This window comes from Desmodus rotundus, chromosome 13 (assembly GCF_022682495.2).
Source record: "Desmodus rotundus isolate HL8 chromosome 13, HLdesRot8A.1, whole genome shotgun sequence".
NCBI lineage: Eukaryota > Metazoa > Chordata > Mammalia > Chiroptera > Phyllostomidae > Desmodus > Desmodus rotundus.
In genome coordinates this window covers 56770018-56789205 of record NC_071399.1, presented here as the reverse complement: position 1 = coordinate 56789205, position 19188 = coordinate 56770018, and the positions used below count along the sequence as shown (strand labels likewise).

At 35.3% G+C, this 19188-nt stretch overlaps 1 pseudogene; it reads left to right on the top strand.

The window, feature by feature from the left end:
- Nucleotides 1-18525, top strand: part of LOC112311065 (large ribosomal subunit protein P1 pseudogene) — a 36642-nt pseudogene extending 18117 nt beyond the window's left edge.
- Nucleotides 18526-19188: the final 663 nt, after the last annotated feature.

Genomic DNA, 19188 nt, shown 5'->3' with positions numbered 1-19188 from the left:
TCATGGGAACTCCTTTGTAGGTAACTCTCTTCTTTTCTTTTGCTGCTTTTAAGATTCTCTCTTTATCTGTAATTTTTGGTAGTGTAATTATGATGCCTCTTGGTATGTTTCTCCTTGAATCTAACTTCTTTGGGACTCTATGAACTTCCTGGACTTGTACTTTCACCAGGCTGTCAAAGGTTTCCTTCACTATTTGCTCAAATAAGTTTTCAATTTCTTGCTCTTCCTCTTCTTCTTCTGGCACTCCTATTATTTGGATATTGGAACATTTAAAGTTGTCCCAGAGGTTCCTAAGCCTCTCCTTATTTTTTTTTAATTCTTGCATCTCCATTCTGTTCCAGTTGAATGTTTATGTCTTCTTTCTGTTCCAATGTTTTTATTTGAGTCCCAGTTTCTTTTTTTTTTTTTTCATTCTTGGTTCCTTGTTTAGTTTTCTTTAACACTTTGTATAGCCTTCACTTCTTCCTTTATTTTGCATCCACACTCAATCATTTCTGTGAGCAGCCTGATTACCAGTGTTTTGAACTCTGCATCTAATAAGTTGGCTACCTCCTTGTCACTTAGTTCTTTTTCTGCAGTATTGATCTGTTCTTTCATTTGGGCCATATTTCTTTGTCTTGGCACACCTGTTAGGTTGTAAGGGGTGGAGTCTTAAGTATTTGCCAGGGTGGGGCAACACAAGCTGAATACTGTTGCTGAATGTGGGGCAGGGGTTAGAGAGGGAACAATGCCACTTGCTTGCTTGGCTCTTTTCTGCTTTCAGTCACTTCTCTCACTTCCTACAAGTGGATTGTGACCTTTCAGGGGCTGATTCCCATGTGAGTGGGTTTGTGTACTTCTAGGATCCTGTGGGCTCCTCCAATAGACTTTCCTTTGAGACTGGGAGTTTCTCCCACCACCATAACCCGCCCCCCCCCACACACAGGTTTTTATAGCCAGAGATTTTGAGGCTTTAATTTCCCATGCTGGATCCCTGGGTTGAGTGGTTTGTCTTGCTCCCCACTCGTTCCTCCCGGCTTATCTGCATGAGAATGTGGGACCTCCTGGTCTGCCAGCCTCTGCCTTGCCATGAGTCTCTGCCCCTCCTACCAGTCTGGATGTATGTTTTTTTTAACTCCTAGGTGGTCTCAATTCCATACAGTTCATTTTTCTAGCAGTTCTGGTTGTTTTTTGTTTTTAAATTGGTTGTTATCCTTCTTTTGGTTCTGTGAGGAAATGAAGCATATCTACCTTTTCCTCCATCTTGGCCAGAATCTGGAAAATTTTAATTTAAAGTCCTCTAAATAGTTTTTTCTATGATGAACAATGCCCTACATTTTCTAAATTTTGTACATTCTGCACTCTCTTCTTGTACAATTTTATGTTCATTGTTGTTTTCTACTCAACCCATGTTTCTTTCACTTCCAGACCTGACTATCCAAATCCCGACTTTGAATATCATCTTAGAAATCTCAAAGTTATTTTCTAAGGGGGGGATTAATTTTACACTACTGATATTTCTTTCTACGTGCATAGATATCCAATAGTGGGAAGAATCCTGACCTCATTCCACATTTTGTATCATAGCAAAGTTAATTTACCTGATTGGATAACCGAATACTTGTTATGTATAGACCAGATCCAGCTTTCTTCCCAGTGGAACCAAGGAATCATCAGGGAGTATAATTTCCTCTTTGCCCATGCCCAGCACTTCACTGTGTTCTCTTTTCATTGTCACACAATAATACAGAGGGTCAAATTTAAATTCATATATAGTAATAGAACAGAAAAAGTTTTAAGGCTATAATTTGCTTTATAATCCAAGCAATCGTAGAGAGCAAGACAAGTGTTGCATAAAGAGTAAACACATTTTTAAATCCTGCAAACCTTAGCAATCAACATGATTTAGCTGACATTACAAAATGACACATTCAGCCTTCAAAAGGTTAATGCTTTAGTCTGTCAAATAGGCATGAATTGATTAAATGAGGATAAACTAGGATAAATTAAAATTTCACCCTTAGCCATGATATTCAATCTTCCCAATCTGACCTATCCATCTCCCATTTCCTCAAACTACACTCTCAAAAATAGAGAACACATATTTCAAGTTAGCTCTAACAATGAGGGTTAGAGTTCTATTCAAAAGAGTTTAAAACAATAAGAATACAAAAGTGTTTCAAGAGCATAACATTCCCCACAGGAGATCTAATTAGTTGCTTGAGGTCATTCTGAGCATTCTAATGAATATATCTGTCTTCCTAGAAGTCCAATATCCCTCCATCTTCTTTGTCAGCTATATTCTTAAAGGTTCCATCAGCAACTTGAAAAATTTCCATCAGCAACTTGAAAGCTTAAGTCTTTAAATAGAAAATTCAGAGAACTGTATGAAACAAATAGAAATAATGAAAAATATCTCTAATCAATGAGGTATTAAAAAGAATTTGGTAAACTATCAGAAATATAGGACTGATTACATTCAGAGAGTTACGGAAAAATATATAACATGTTCAAAGTAGAAGCTCCATGAAGCACCAAAGCATGGGAAGAGTAACTGTGTTGTAATGTATATAAAACAAACAAACAAAAAAACTACTGCAATGAGATGGTTTACATGTCATTGTGTTGATGACTAAAGCTCTAGTGTTACATTTTAATTTCACTGAGTCTACTTGTAATCCAACTTTATATTCTGTTGGTAATACAAAAAAAGAAAAATATCGTGCCAAATTCTGGTACAGTATATAAAGTCTCATTCCTGATACATATCACCCTGCCATCAGAACACTCCATCCAAATCAATAAGTAAATAACTCCAGGAAAATATAGTTGGAAATGAATTGAAACAGAGTTAAAGAGTAGAGGACAAAAATAAATCATTTAACAATGCTGCAAGATTTCTGCATTATTTCAACCATGGAAAGCATCTGCATATAACTCACTTAAAATTATAGCATTTGTGAATTAAAGATCTTTCACACATGTGAAATACTGGTAAAAAGAGGCACATACTTTATTTCATTCCCCTTAAATAGTACTTTTTAGAATTTTTAAACAATAAGTCAGAAGCAGCTGGATTAAAAACAACATTCAACAATCAATATTACATGTCAAGAAACTGAGGTGAGTTCTTTATATATTTTGGATATTAACCCCTGGTTGGTTCTGTTATTTGTAAATATCTTCTCCTATTTGGTTGGTTGGTTTTTTTGTTGTTGTCTCATTGGCACTTTCTTTTGCTGTACAGAAGCTTTTTTGGTTTTATATTGTTCCATTCATTTAACAATCCAGTTTAAAAATGGGCGGAGGACCTGAGCAGACACTTATCCCAAGAAGACATAGAAATGACCAACAGATATATGAAAGGATGCTCAACTTCATTAGTTATCAGGGATATGCAAATCACAACTATGATGAGATACCACCTGACATTTTTAGAATGGCTATTATTGTCAAGAGAAGTAATAACAAGTGTTAGAGACATTGTGGAGAAAAAGGAACCTTCGTTCGTTGTTGGTGGGAATGTAAACTGGTATAGCCACTATGGAAAGCCATCTGGAGGTTCCTCAAAAAATTAAGACTAGAGTTACCACATAACCCAGCAACCCCTCTTCTGAGTATCTACCTGAAAAATTTGAGAACATTTAGTCACAAAGATATATTCACCCCTATGTTCATTACAGCATTATTCATGGTGGCCAAGACATGAAAATGACTGAAGTGTCCTATAGACACGATTGGGCAAAGAAGATATAGTACATAAGCAGTGGAATACTACTCAGCCATAAGAAAAGATGAAATACTGCCATTTGTGACAACGTGGATAGAGCTGGAGAATATTTTTCTAAGCAAAATAAGTCAGTCATAAAAAGCTAAGAACTGTATGATTTCCCTCATATGTGGGGCATGAACCTGAAACTCATCGACACAGATAACAGCACAGTGGTTACCAGAGGGAAAAGGCCATTGTGCTGGTGAAAGGCAAGTGGGGGCAAATGTATGTTGACAGAATATGATTTGACTTTCAGTGGTGGGCACACAATGCAATGTACACATCCCATATCATAGAACGTGTACACCTGAAAGCTATATAATCTTCCTGTAATCCCCTCTCCTCACTTACTATAAAGGACACATGGACAAAATCAAGGGGGAGGGTGGAGGTGGGGGAGGGAGGTGGGTACAGCTGGGGTGGGGGGGAGGGATGGGGAGAAAAGGCATACAACTGTAATTGAATAAAAATAAAAATTAAAAAAAGAAAGATATATAATCTTATTAACCAACGTTACCCCTATAAGTTTATTTTTTAATATGTGTGTGCATATATATATATATATATATATACAGATGCTTATTATACACACAAGCACATGTATGTATACACATATATTTGTGTGTAATATATCACTGTCAATGTATGGAGGTTTATATAAAATATACATGTACATATATACATGCATATGCCTGTGTATGCATATACGCACACATGTGTACTTACACTTAAGGTAGAGAATTGAATATACATAGGTGGGCAAAAGTAGATTTACAGTTGTGCGTATGCAAAACACATATTTTATTATTGTATTATTATTTATTTAGTGATTATTTTATTTTATTATTTATTATTATTATGAACCAACTTTATTGAACTCTGCATTTTGAATAATGTTAAACTGTCAGGGGACAAGAATTAGGGAAAACTAACTTAAAAACTAATATATTAATTAAAGACCGTCTTTGTAGCAAAGAATGACTTTAAACACTTTTAGAAATTTACTATTATTAAGTCCTGCCCTTTCCCTCAGCAGCCATACTCAGTAAAAAATAAAAAATTGTCAATATAATAACTTAACTGTAAATATATTATGTATACAGGTTAAACAAGTACTTGTGTTTCTATGATTTGATCACATTCTCCTAGTTTAATCCCCAAATTAAAAGTATTTCCTTTTTAATCTCTCTCTTAAAATATTAGTATATTCCTAAAATGAAATAGGTATTGTGCTATAGTAGTAGTTTGACCTTCTAATTATTTCTCATTAGCATCAAATATTTCAGGTTTTGTGTCATGGAATTCACAGAAAAAATAGTTATAAAAGGAGAATGGAGCGTCAACATTTTATAAAAAGTTGTGTCCCACAGGTTTTTGGAAAAGGTGGAAATTGCTGTGACAATGGAATGCACACCTGGCTGGTGTGGCTCAGTGGACTGAGTGCTGGCCTGAGAATGCATGGGCCCCCGGTTCAATTCCCAGTCAGAGCACATACGTGGATCGTGGGCCAGGTCCCCTGTAGGGGGCTCAGGAGAGGAACCACACTTTAATGATCTCTCCTTCTCTTTCTCCCTCCTTTCCCTCTCTAAAAATAGAATGAATAAAATCTTAAGAACTTAAAAAAATAGCATGCACAGAACTGGAACCCAGGTAGTAAAACGATTCTTAAAAAGATGGGAATAATATTCAATTTATACTCAGACAAAACAATTAAAAGTAAAATAATAGCAATTCCATTTTTATTACATGTGCTCAAGGACCCTATATGTGAAAGGATATCCATATCTATTAATTAATCCAAGTCCTGTTCTCTATAGTGAAGAGAATGTCTAACGGTAAGTCCATAAAATGTGACATTATGTGAGGTTCAGACTTCAGAAAATAATCTTGGTTTCTGCCTGTACTATATTATATAGCCTCACATCTGTGAAATTCAGCTGCTTTCCTCTAAAATGCGGACAATATTTAGTAGCTTTTAAAGTTTAAATGAAAGATAAAAATACCTAGGTTTTATGGCTAATCATTCAACAGATAACAATCCAATACTATTATCCTTCAGATTGATGAACTGCTTTGTGAATAATCTACATAAGATTTTTTTTTAATTGTACTTCTCAGTTATAATACAGTTGTTATTTAGTCTTTCACATATTTATTACCAAGTTAATTATTTCTAAGGTTCAGTTTTTGTTTCCTGTGATATTATTTTCCTGTCTATCAAATGTTGAAACTGTCAGAATTTATTCCAGTTCTATATTCAGATATCAAATCAGAAGCATGATCTTTGTAATTTTTAATTCATAGCTTTCTTAATTCCTGCTTTTGAATTTGGGTCTATCTTCAATGCTCTTGCATTTCCATTTTGAAAAAAAGGTAACTGAAGAATAGTTGGCAAGAACTGATTATAATTCCTAACTACCTGCATAATCACATCACGTTGTAAAGGTCATATTTGTATGTTAAATTTTGTAAAACAATTTCAGTGAGTTAATGCTATTATCTAGGTTTTATCCACATTTCCATTGAATTAAAGTACTCACAAGCTGAGTGTACTCACTGATTAAGAAAAATATATGCTTTGAAAATATATACTTAGAAAAAGGAGTAGCAAGAATGCCCTATGTGGTGTGTATTGCCATGTATCAAGGTGAAAAAAAACGTATATTTGTGTTGGCTTAAAAATCTGCATTTAGCCACATAAAAAGATATTTGATGACATACCTTGTCATGCATGTTTTTAATAGGCCAGTAGTTCAAGATATATCTGAGCTTCTACTAACTTTTCATCCTGTACTCCATTCTATCTGAAGAGAGTACAGGATGAAAAATTAGTAAAGAGAATTTAAGATATCCATATCCGTGTGTATAAATCTGTGTGAGTTTGTGTGTTTGTGAGTGTGGAGGGTGGTAGTTAGACTTTAGAATTTGCTTGAGGGCTTTGGTTTGAATAAATATTTATTAAGGGTAAACTACTTCAATTGATACTTGTTTGCATAAGTTGTCCCTTAGGGGTTAGGTGCTTAAAGTCTCCTTCAGGGATATTGCTTTGCATAAGCTGTTTGCATTTAGATACCCTTTAGGAGATGTTAATTGCTTTAGCTGTCATTAAAGTGTGAAGATTTAGATCCTGGTAAAGTAATAACCCAGAGTGTGACTGAGAGGAAGTGCTGAAGTAAACCTGAATATGTTTGAACCCTGAAGGTTTGCTAGGATTATAGCGGGTCCCCCCCAAAAAACAGAAAACTCCCATAGCTATGGTTTGGGGGCTGGAGGAAGCAGAACACGGACATTGAGAGTTGCTTTGCATATCTGAAGAACTTGGCCAGCGTTTTAGTAACGTTAAATGGCTGCGCCTGCTTGGATCCAGGGAGATGGGCAGGACTCTAACCTGTGATGATGCCATGTAGCTGGAGGGGCTGCACCTGGGAGAGAGCAGAAAGGTGGTTAGCTCTGTCACAGGGCCACATTTGCCCAGACTAACAATGGCAGCTGAGAAAAGCAGAAGAAACCAGAGTGCTAGCAGGTGTAAATAAGTGTGGATGGAGTCCAAAATTAGGTTATAGAAGAATGTGTGCAACAGAATTTAAACCCAGGTGTGGCAGCAGCCAGACTCTGTTTCTCTGTCTCTCTGTCTCTCTGTCTCTCTGTCTCTCTCTGGCATGCTCTCTCTCTCTCTCAGCTGTCCTAGAGTTAAGCCACATGGTTTAAGAAAGCAGCAGGATGTAGCAGCCATGCTTCAGCTCTGGACCATGTGACTTGGAAGGAGAAGAGAGTCATGAGAGGTGCTCACAATCTCTCTCTCTCTCTCTCTCATCTCTATCTCTATCTCTCAATCTCTCTCTCTCTCTCTCTCTCTCTCTCTCTCTCTCTCTCTCTCTCTCTCTGTCATACAGGGGTCTTGGCCATGTGGTTTGAAAGGATGCAGAAAGATCCTCCCCAGCCTACCATGAGAATGTGGATTTGAATTAAGAGCAGGAGCCTAGCTAGCCCAGCACAGATGACTGGAAGAAGCCAGAATACAGATGGGAATCTGCCCAGCTAGGCTATAGACTTCTATTTCTTTTCCTGAGACATGGTACATCTGAGTGGCCTGGTTTAGTAAGGGGAGGCAAGATTGTGTAATTATGGGGTTTTTTGTTGTTGTTTTGTTCTGTTTGTTTCTAAAGGGAGTGGTGTTTAATGGTAGAATTCTGCCATTATTCTAAACTTGTATTACATTTGAATAGTAGTTCCTTTCTTTTTCATAAGACTCTGGCATTGGGAGTCATGGTTTTTGTTGGTGGTGGGCACTAGAACCCAGAGCAGTAGAATCCAGTGGTTCTGTCACAGGAGGGATGCAACAGGGAGTGAACTGTCTCACTGCACCACTAGAAGGTAAGCTCTATGCAAGCAGACATTTTGTCTCACTGAGACAGGATAGGAAAAAGCTGGGAATATTCCGTGGCAAGTGGAATGGGGAAACTGAGACAAGAAAGTTAAACAAGGCCAGTCTGAGAAATTTACAACCAGCTGATGAACTGCAAGACCTTATCTCCCCTAACCAAAGACACTTGAGAGCAAATGGTGTATACCTCTCCTCCCTAACCGGAGAATACATAACCTTCTTGGCCATAAACCACTGGTGTCTGGGGAAGAGGGGAATGCTAACACAAATGGAGAGAAAATACCAGAACAAAGGGAGTGTGAACTTGGGGAGCTTGGGAAGAAGCTGCACAAATTCCTTTTCAGCTCCCCCTCTCAAGAGAAACAGCAAGTCTGTGCTCCCCCTAGAAATCCCCACTACGAGGGGAAATTTCCCCCATTTCCCCTCTGAGGGGAAACACACATACACACAAATGGAATAAAAACTGTGTATTTACTCTTACATGTTTAAACTTTAGTCACCTTCAAAGTACTCTCCATTTGATGTGATATATCTACTGAGATTTTTTTTTCCACTACCCAAAACAGTTTTTGAACTCATCAATTTTGATGTCATTTAGTGCTTTTGCCTTGTTTTTGTTTAATCTCTTCCACATCAACAAAATGTTTCCCTTTGAGGACTTGCTTCATCCAGAGATATAAAAAATGTCTCTCAGGGAAAGATTGGGTGAATAAAGAAGGTGGGGCATTGGGGTCATGCCATTTTTGCTCAAAAACTGCTGAATACTCAGCCCAGTGTAGGCAAGTGCACTGGTAAATGACCCATCGTGAAATAGGCAAACACATGGAGTCTTCAAAAAAAATTTACTGAAGCCAAAAGCAGCCTCTCACAACAGCGCTTGCTTGTACACTGATACCGATGGGAACTAGGGTTGGTTCTGAGAACCCTCACCTAGCTGGGGAAGCCTGCACTATAAGGGGCCACCTTCCAGTGATAATTCCAGTTTTTTTGAGTCACCCCTCATATAAAAACTTGCTTCTGAAAGCTCAAGTTAAGGTGAATGTTAGGGGTTTTACCTGCCACCTTCTCAGATTGCTGGCCTTTGATATTGATAAAGGTGCAACTTTAGTCTAACCTCTTTTTCTTCTTTATGGCAGCACTGTGATAGACGGCACAAGCCCCGGACTTGGTTGCCCGCAGGTTTCATCATTAGTGATTTACATGAACATACCTACTTATGGTAGGCACTTAATTATCTGTTAGGTGACGGGAATGAGTTAGATGATGGATTTTGGGTAAGCACTATTTATCTCCAATCTGCTATCCATTTATGAATTTAAAAAATTTAATAACAGAGATTTTATACTTTAAATATTCTTTATACGATGAGGGCATTTTCATCTACTTCTGTGGTCTTCATCATTTGGTGCTATGATGAGCATACTCATCTTTTCTTTCTCCTCAATATACCTTACGGTGATGTTTAATATTATGTATCCACTAGGCTGGGCAACAGTATCCAGAGTTTGGTCAAACATCAGTTTAGGTGTTCTGTGAAGTGTCTTTTTATTGTTGTTGTTTTGTTTTGTTTTGTTTTAGATATGATTAACATTTATATTAGGAAACTTTGAGAAAAGTAGTTTATGCTCCATAATGTGTGTGACCCTCATCTAACTAGTTTATGCATTTAAGAGAAAAGACCATGGTTTCTTGAATAAAAAAGAAACTCTGCCTCCAGAATGGCTTTAAATTCAACACAGTAACATCAACTCTTGCCAGCCTACCCTGGTAATTTCAGACTTGCCATCATCCACAATCACTTAAACCAATTCCTTAACCACATGTCCCTACCTCTCCCTGCTATTTGTTCTGTTTTACTGAAGAACCCAGACAAATAGACTTACTTTAAGTGATTAATTTGGAAATGGTTATTCTACATAGGAAGAATGAGCACAATTGAAATGCTTTGTCTTTATTCATTTTTTTAAATAATAATCTAAACTATATTGCAGTCTAAATCTGACAAGGCTTAGGGACAGGGTAGGACACGTTTTTATTGGACCAGGACAACTCTGCCCAGCCCTCCTATCCTCGGTTAGTAAGATAGGCTTAACAACCACGATGAAATTGTGGGCTAGACCAATGCCAGGTGGTTTTATCTCTACCACCTATTTCAATAGTCAGGTTCTTCCTTAATTAAGTAGACACTTAATAATTTAGCAATGCATTAGAATAAAGGCTATTAAAAATTTTGAATGTGAAAATTGAGAAATATTTTATATGACAATAATAAACTGAATAATACCCCTCTCCAATGATGTCTATGTTCTAATCCCTGCAACCTGGGAATATGTTACCTTACATGGAAGGTAAAATTAAGTTTTCAGATAAAATCCAGGTTTCTTACCTGATATGGCCCAGATCTTAAGAGAGGGTAATTAATCTGAATTATCCATGTGAGATTAATGTAATCATAAGGGTCTTAAATATGTAAGAGGGAGGCAGAAGTGCAGGCGGGAAGAATTTAACATACCAATGAGGCTTTAAAATTGGAAGAAGACACAAGCCAAGGAATTAGTTCTATAGTGAAATGATCCAATCAGAGAAAGACAAATAGCATATGATTTCACTCCTATATGGAATCTAATGAACAAAGTGAACTAACAAGCCGAACAGAGACAGGCTGATAGCTGGAGATCAGAAGACAGCTAGTGGGATTGGGAAGTTAGGGGGTGGAGGGACTGAGCAAAAAGGATAAAGGACTCGTGAACATGGACAACTGTGTGGTGATTGCTGGGGGGAGGGAGTATAAGGGGACTAAATGGTAATGGAAAAAATACAAAAAAGATTAAATTAAAAAATTAATATAAGATAATGCATTTATGTTGTTTTGATTCACTAAATTGATGGTAATTTTTAAAAGAAGAAATAGAAAACTAATACATTAATTATGATTTTAAAAGTAATAATTATAATAAAACAAATACATGCTATAATATTTACCTATATACTCTATGCCAAACACATTTTAATATTATTGGAGAAATACCCTATCTTTGCAGACCAAATTTTATTCTCTTATATCTCATAAGATTAAGTGAATGATGCTGCCTCAATCATCAGGATCTATTTGTTACTTCTTTTTAAACAACATTCTATTGGTCATAACAGTATATTATACTTTACTAATACCTAAGAGAGTCCAGGTGGTGTAAGGTTCTATTATTTTCTATAATATACTTTTCTCATGTACTACTTTAAGGATAGAGATTATATTTTGATTTGCCATAACCTGGAATGTATTGTTCCAGTACACCTGCACCCATTTTTAGGTTTAAGATTTCAAGTTCTTCCCTACAACATCCTTTAACCTAAAATTAATTTGGGGGTGTTTCTTTCCTTATTTCCTTCCTACTTTTCTCCATCCTGCCTACCTTCCTCCTTCCTTCCCTCTTTCCTTCCTCCCTTCATTCTTTCCTTCTATTTCCTTCCTTCCTTCCTTCCTTCCTTCCTTCCCTTCCTTCCTTCCTTCCTTCCTTCCTTCCTTCCTTCCTTCCTTCCTTCCTTCCTTCCTTTCTTTTTCTTCCTTTTCTCTTTCTTTTTCCCCTTTCTTTCTTCCTTTTTCTTTCTTTCTCCTTTTCTTCCTTCATATTTTTTCTTTTTTCTTTTTTCTCCCTATCAATCTATCTACTCATTATTTCCAGTGCTCTGTCAATTTTATATTCAATTTACTGTTGTTTAATTTATTCATCTATTAATTCATTTATTCAACAAATATTTATTGAGAATTCATAACAATTTAGAAATATCCCAACTGTTAAAGACAGAGCAATGTACAAAGCAAACAATGTTTTTACACTCATAATATTAATATTCTAGTAAGAGAAACACATGACAAGTAATTGTGGAGGGGTCATAGAGGGAAAATTTGGGACAACTGGAACTGCATAATGAATACAATATATTTTTTAAAAGAATTGAGTTACTCTATACAGCAGTTACTACTATAAAGGAAAGAAAAATGCATAATGAGTAAAAATAGGTACATGTACGAGAAGAGATAGGAGAGCTGATTTTAAAGAGGATGAGCATATATAGTAAAATATATTTTTTTCCTTAAGAGTTTGGATCGAGTTGTTTTCAACAAATAAAACTAGTTATTAAAGTTAAAGGATTCATTTGTTATTACAGAGAGCATCCAAAATTTCCTGGCCTCTATCTCTTGCAAAGAACTGGCAAGGCAATTATACTGAAACTTGGCAATTTTGTATAGTATTCGAATCTATTTATCCTTAGATATTAGGCAAGGATGGGTAGTGAATATAATTTTTGCCATTCCTATTTTTAAATCATTCTCTAGTAGGGACTCTTATTTGTTCTGCATGCCACCTTTTAGTCTTCTTAATTTTTTTCCAGTTTTCTTTGAAGTGTCCAGCCTGCCCTAAAATAGCCTGTATGCTTCACTGTGCATGGACTTCCTGTGGTCTCATGGGTTGCCTTCATTCATCTAAGAGTAATTTCGTTTCCATTGTACATGACACATCCTAGAATGCGGACCTAATGCATACAGGCCAGAGGTGCATTTGAGATTGTTCTTGAAGAGGTGAGACTGTAGAGACCGCTATCTGTCAAACAAAGTCCATTATTTGTTTATTTGGGGGGAGCACATAACTGAACTACAATTCTAGGCTTCTCTTATAGTTGTGTGCATTTGATTAAACTTTTTCTAGTGATACATAAGCCAAAATGGTGGGTGAAATTCTACCTCTCACACTTAAAGGATTTTTCTGATGGTTAATTCTTTCTCTTTTCCTCCATGCTACATGTTGAAATGTTGGAAACAGTGTAGTTAGGGAAATCTTAAAGTCACATGTTAAAGGTAGCAAACATGTTTTTCTCTTTGGATTCTCAATATATCATGTGGAGGAGAGAGATTTTCCAGCTTGACACGTTCTCAGTGAGCTTGTTAAATGAGAATGAAATAATCTCCATAGTTTATATCCACTTTAAACCATTGGACTTTAGTGGTATTTTGTTATCCCAGTGAACACGGGATGTGGCACTGATGCAGTTAGTAAGATTTGAAAGGAAGTTTTCCAGAGGCCTTTGTGTTGAGCGGATTCCCTTAGGAGAAAGCCACCAAAAACACAATCTGTTTTCCAGGTGATCTTGTTATGTTTGGACATAGGCCTAAAAATATAGTCATTTTGCCACCTGACTAAAAATTAGGGCAATATGTAGCTGTATTAGTTTGCCAGAACTGCCATAACAAACTGACTAGATGGCTTAAACAACAGAAATGTACTTTCTCGTAGTTCTGCAGAATAGAAGTCTAAGATAAGAGTTTTGTCAGAGTTTATTCTGAGGCTTGGTTTACATATGGCTATGTTCTCCCCATGTCTTCACACGATCTTTCCTCTTTATGTACCTGAATCTGAATTTCCTCCTCTTATACAGATGACATTCATTATGGGTAGAGCCCACCCTGTTGAACTTATTTTCACTACTTACCTCATTAAAGACTCTGTCTTCAAGTACAATCCCATCACGAGACCCACGAAGATAATGTAGTAAAATGAATCCAGAAACTTGAATGAAGTACTATATTATAACTAATAATATATCTATCTAAAGAATCCTAAGAATTTTCAGTGATATTAACTAATGAATCCCCTTGTTTTTATATAATCTGCTTGAGTGTGTTTTCTTCAATTTAAAATTATTATTTCAAAAATTTTAGAAACATCATAATCAACTGGGGATCTAAGAAAAAAGAATGATGCCCAGGTCACATTGCATATCAATTCAATCATAATGTCGTGGTGGGAGTCAATATCAGTGTTTTCAAATAGTGTCAATAAGCAACTAAGTTTGGGAATTATGTGTTGAAGGCTAATATACCTTACACAATTGTATATGTCACATCATAGTTTCGACAATCTAATATATTTTGTTTAAGTTTATTAAGGGATAATTGATAGTTAAATATAGTTAAAGTATACAACATGATGTTTTGATATATGTATACAATGTGAAAGGATTTTCCCTATTAAGTTAATTAATACATCCATTATCTCACATATTTACCTTTCTAACTCATTTGGGGGGGGTGAGGATATTTAAGTTCTCTCTTAGCAAATTTTAAATTTAAGTAGGGTTACCAACCGTAGTCACTACATTACACCTTAGGTTCCTAGACCTTACTCATCTTACAACTGAAAGTTTGTACCACCTTACTAACCTTTCCCTACTTCCCCAGCCCCTCTTCAAAATCTACTATTTGATAAGTTGTTGTAATTTAATAATGTTAATATATTGAAAAATTTTAAACCTACTTTTTAAGAGTAAAGGAAGTATATATTTTGGCTATTGATTTTCTAAACTTTAATATTTTTTAAATTTTTGCATTAAAATATTTTCTGATCATTGAATAAGTCATTATGGAAGTGTCTCAGTCTTCAGTCCTCAGTTTTTTACATTGTAATTCAGTCAATTATCTTTATTAAACTTGAATATATGAGTTATGGTAACTGTCACAAACAGTGCTAATTGCACTCTGCATTTGTTTTCTTTCTTCCTCAGTGTTAGAATCCCTGATATTTACATGGGCACATTCTGCATGGTCACCCAGAATATGACATTTCTCACTTTCCTTCACATCTTATTTTGACCTTGTGATTCATTAAGATTTTGCCGTAGGATTTAAATAGAAGTGCTGCATGCAATATCTAGAAAGTTTTACAAAGACGGGCAACATAAGATTCTTCTCCAGATGTTTCTTCTTTCTTGCTAGAATGTAGTCAAGAGATGTTTGAAGCCCGAACAGCCACCTTAGACCATATTCAGTGCTATGTGTTGAGAGGGCAAAACAACCAGATGAAAAAACAAACAAACAAATAAACAAAAAAATGTTACTTCTGATGTTTGTAAATTTGCCCTATCATCTCTGCACTTGGTTTTTATAAAATTGTATTTGTATCATATATAAGGAATATTTTATTGAAGTTTTTTAATCTTGCTGTCAACCAGGGCTTCTATTTTGCACAGCTTGAAGGGACACCATTAGATAAGTGAGGAGACTATATTAAAATCTTTCAAAGTTTCTCCCCCAGTTTTAAGTGGATGCATTTATATAGTGTGCAGATGTTCCCTGGAGTTGTGCATTGCAGAAACTTTACTGCCAAATCAAATTTTAAAACAATTAAATTATTATAATCAGTTTTTACCTTGTTACATGCTGACATATTGGACATTAGACAAGATTTGTTAGACTCTAAGAACCCATCAATCCTATAAAATTATAGTGATTGAATTCCATGACAAAAATGACTTTGAAACTCTTTATGTTATGCTCGGTATTTCACTGTCATTACTGACTTGTAACCCTCATTAAGATACAATTTGCTCCTCTTCAACTATCATAGGACCTAGAAGAGCTGTTAATGAATACTTCAGCACTGATACCCATCCCTTGTATTGATCTTCTGTTGAGGCTCACTTTATTAACAGGGTACAATATCAGGTTTTTGTTTTATTTTCATCATAAGGAAAAGCACTAACAATTTGCACACATATTGCTTTTAAACACTTTTCATTATATAGTATTGAATGGTATGAGTGGCAATGATATTTTGATTACTGTTTTATGTATTCTACTGGTATGATTGTTAACTGAAATAAGATAATTTAAAAAATAAAGATAATCTAAAATTCCTCACATCCCCATGTATATTAAATCATTCAACCTGTTCACTGAAAATTTAGAGATTATTAAAATACACATTTATTTCTTAGCTTTTATCTGTAATTCATGATCACTAGGGATTTTAATTCCATGCAATCACCTGTTTTTATAAAATTAGACTTCAATAATGTGGCCTTTACCATTCTCTTTTTATGCAAACATGTTTTTAACAAAGATTAGATAGAAAAAAAACAATAGAATTTATGAGAAAAAATACACTAACATTTTGCTCTTTTAGAATATGAAATAATTGTTTAGAACTTGATAGTTTGGAGAATTTCCTTGCAAGACTTTCTTCATTTTTTAAGTCACATGTAAAAAAATGAAGAAAGAAAAAAATGTCAGCCTCAATTCAGCAAGATTTTGCAGAAAAAATTTATCATACTTTACAATATCTCCACACTCTTATGACCTCTAATATATTATGGTCATTATTCCCTAAGGAAGCTAGAGAAGCTAATAACTCTACAAAGATAGTACTTAATGTTAGATAATAGAGTGCTTACTATTTCCCAAACTCCTAATGGATCACTTTTCACTGCTTACATGAATTATCTCTTAAAAAATGCAATGTGACACATATTTTTATTCTCATCAGTGGACAGATGAAGAGAATCACAGCTTAAAGTAAATGAATACAAGCCTGCGGTCATATTTTTGACTAAGTTATGGTTCTGGGATTTAAATCTAGATGGTTGAAATTCAGGCCTTTCTTATAAACCATTGCACCAAGAACAAAGAACAGCCTGGAAACTCAGCAAAACAGTTAGCAAAAAATAAAAATAATAAAAATATATATGTATATATATACATACACACATGCTTTAATTTATATAAATAGCTTAATGGTTTTGTTCACTAGGCAATCAATGTATATGTTTTTTTAAAATAGATTACTGATGAATATATATCAGCGGTTAGCAAAACATGGCCCCAGGGAAAATTTGGGTACTCGCCTGATTTTATCAATAAATTTTAACAGAACACAGCCATATTTGCTAATTTAAGTACTGTCTATGGCCCCGTTTGCATCACAGGGGCAGAATTTAGTAGATGCAGTAGAGACCATATGAACTACAAACTTTAAAATATTTGCTATCTAGCTCTTCACAGAAAATGTTTGCAAACATCTTTTATCTCATGTCATATAAGAGTATAAATAAGGCATTTAGTTTTTATAATAAGTTGTAAAACTAAAGACACTTTTCAAAATTACCAATAATTTAAAAATATCAAACAATCTTATTGAAAGGAGTAGATTATCTTTCTCATCTTCCTGTGAAAAAATGACATTAGAAATTTTTGTTATATGAAGAGATAAAAGAAGTTGTAGTAAGAATGTAAGAAGTATATTATATAGGTATATCCAGAAATCCAATTTTTAAATATTATGTAATTTTCAAAATACATGTTTATTTGTTTATAGTATGCTTTTCCCACACTTTTGATGAACATTTGGCACATAATAGATGCTAATTAATATCATTGATGAACAAATACATTTATTTAAAAGCATCAATCTCCACTATATTTATATGTAGGGTAAACAATGAATTTTCCAGACAGGATTAACCACTACTAATTTACTTACCAAAAAAACCAAAACAAAACATTGCATATTGGGAAGAAATAAAGAAAATTTCTAGTATGATACACCCTTGAAACTATACAAATTTAGGAGAAAATAAAATAAAAAGGGACTCTTGTGAACAGGACTTGTTTGAGATAACAGATTAAATAAACCTAAATATAAGGGCAAAGCATAACAGACACAAGAACAGCAGAGTCAGATGAAGAAAACCATTGAAGGGTAAGAAATTTCCATTGAAATTTGAGAACAAGATCATATCTTTATTTTCCATATAAAATATAAAGACTGAACTGTTGTCCAAGGAGTTCATAGAGTTATCTAAAATAATAAAGCTATGGTATCTTTGTAACAACAAATATAAATTTTTGTCTTTAATAATTACAAAATGTAAAGGGAAAGGTAAGGAAGTCTCTGTAATGCCATGCCCGACAGAATGATGATAAAAGTCTCATTAAACTAAAATTAAGAATTCGAACATGCATATGTACACTTACATAGAGAACTAAGTCAATTTACAAATTAAAATTTGTTTTACTAGAGCTGATCCAATATTCAGGTTAACAGTATATATAAACTTGTCTTTAAAAAAAGATTTGGGGACCCCTTTCCCCAGCTGCCACTAAAGTGTTCGGTCCTTCCGAGGAAGCTAAGGCCGCGTTGGGGTGAGGCCCTCACTTCCTGCAGCGACTAGCACCACTCCCGGCAGCGCTCGCCCAGCCTTCGCCTACACCAAGGCCTCCCTCTCGGAGCTCGCCGGCATCTACTCGGCCCTTACCCTGCCCGACGTGAGGTGACGGTGACGGAAGATAAGATCAATGCCCTCATTAAAGCAGCTGGTGTAAATGTTGAACCTTTCTGGCCAGGCTTGTTTGCAAAGGCTCTGGACAATGTCAACATTGGGAGCCTCATCTGCAATGTAGGGGCTGGTGGACCTGCCCCAGCACCTAGTGCGGCACCAGCAGGAGGTCCTGCTCCCTCAACTGCTGCTGCCACAACTGAGGAAAAGAAAGTGGAAGCAAAGAAAGAAGAATCTGAGGAGTCTGAATGATGGCATGGGCTTTGGACTATTTGACTAAACCTCTTTTGTAACATGGGCAATAAAAATCTGAACTTAAAAAAAAAAAGAATTGGGGAATGTGGCCACATTACTGACTCAATTTCCTACTTCTTCTTGACTATAAGAGAATTTCTGTGATAGTCCAGACTATTTTAAGTAATTAATTTAGGAATGATTGGGGAAAACAACACCAACATTGAGTGCTGCTTCAGCTGTTACCTGGCCCCTCAACTAAAACTTAACTAAAATGAGTTAAAATGTAACTAAAATACTTATGGGTTATAACCAGATCTTAGCCCACTGTAAACAAGTGAGAAAATCTGAGAGGACTTTTACTTCTTTTTTAAATTCGTTTAAGTCGAATTTATTGGGGCAAAATTGGTTAATAAAATTATATAGGTTTCAAAGTTACAATTTTATAATACATTATCTGTATATAATATTGTGTGTTCATCACCCCAAGTCAAGTTTCCTTCCATCACCATTTACCCTTCCTTTACCCTATTCTCCTTCCCCCAACCTCCCCCGGCTTTCCTTCTGGTAATGAAGTGACTTTTTCCTTAAAGAAAAAGAAGAAAAGAAGACACACAAATATTTAAAAAACAATATTTTACTGCTTTGTTTTAAACCCATTTCACCAAAGAGAAATTCCTCCACTACATTGAATGACAACATCCTAATC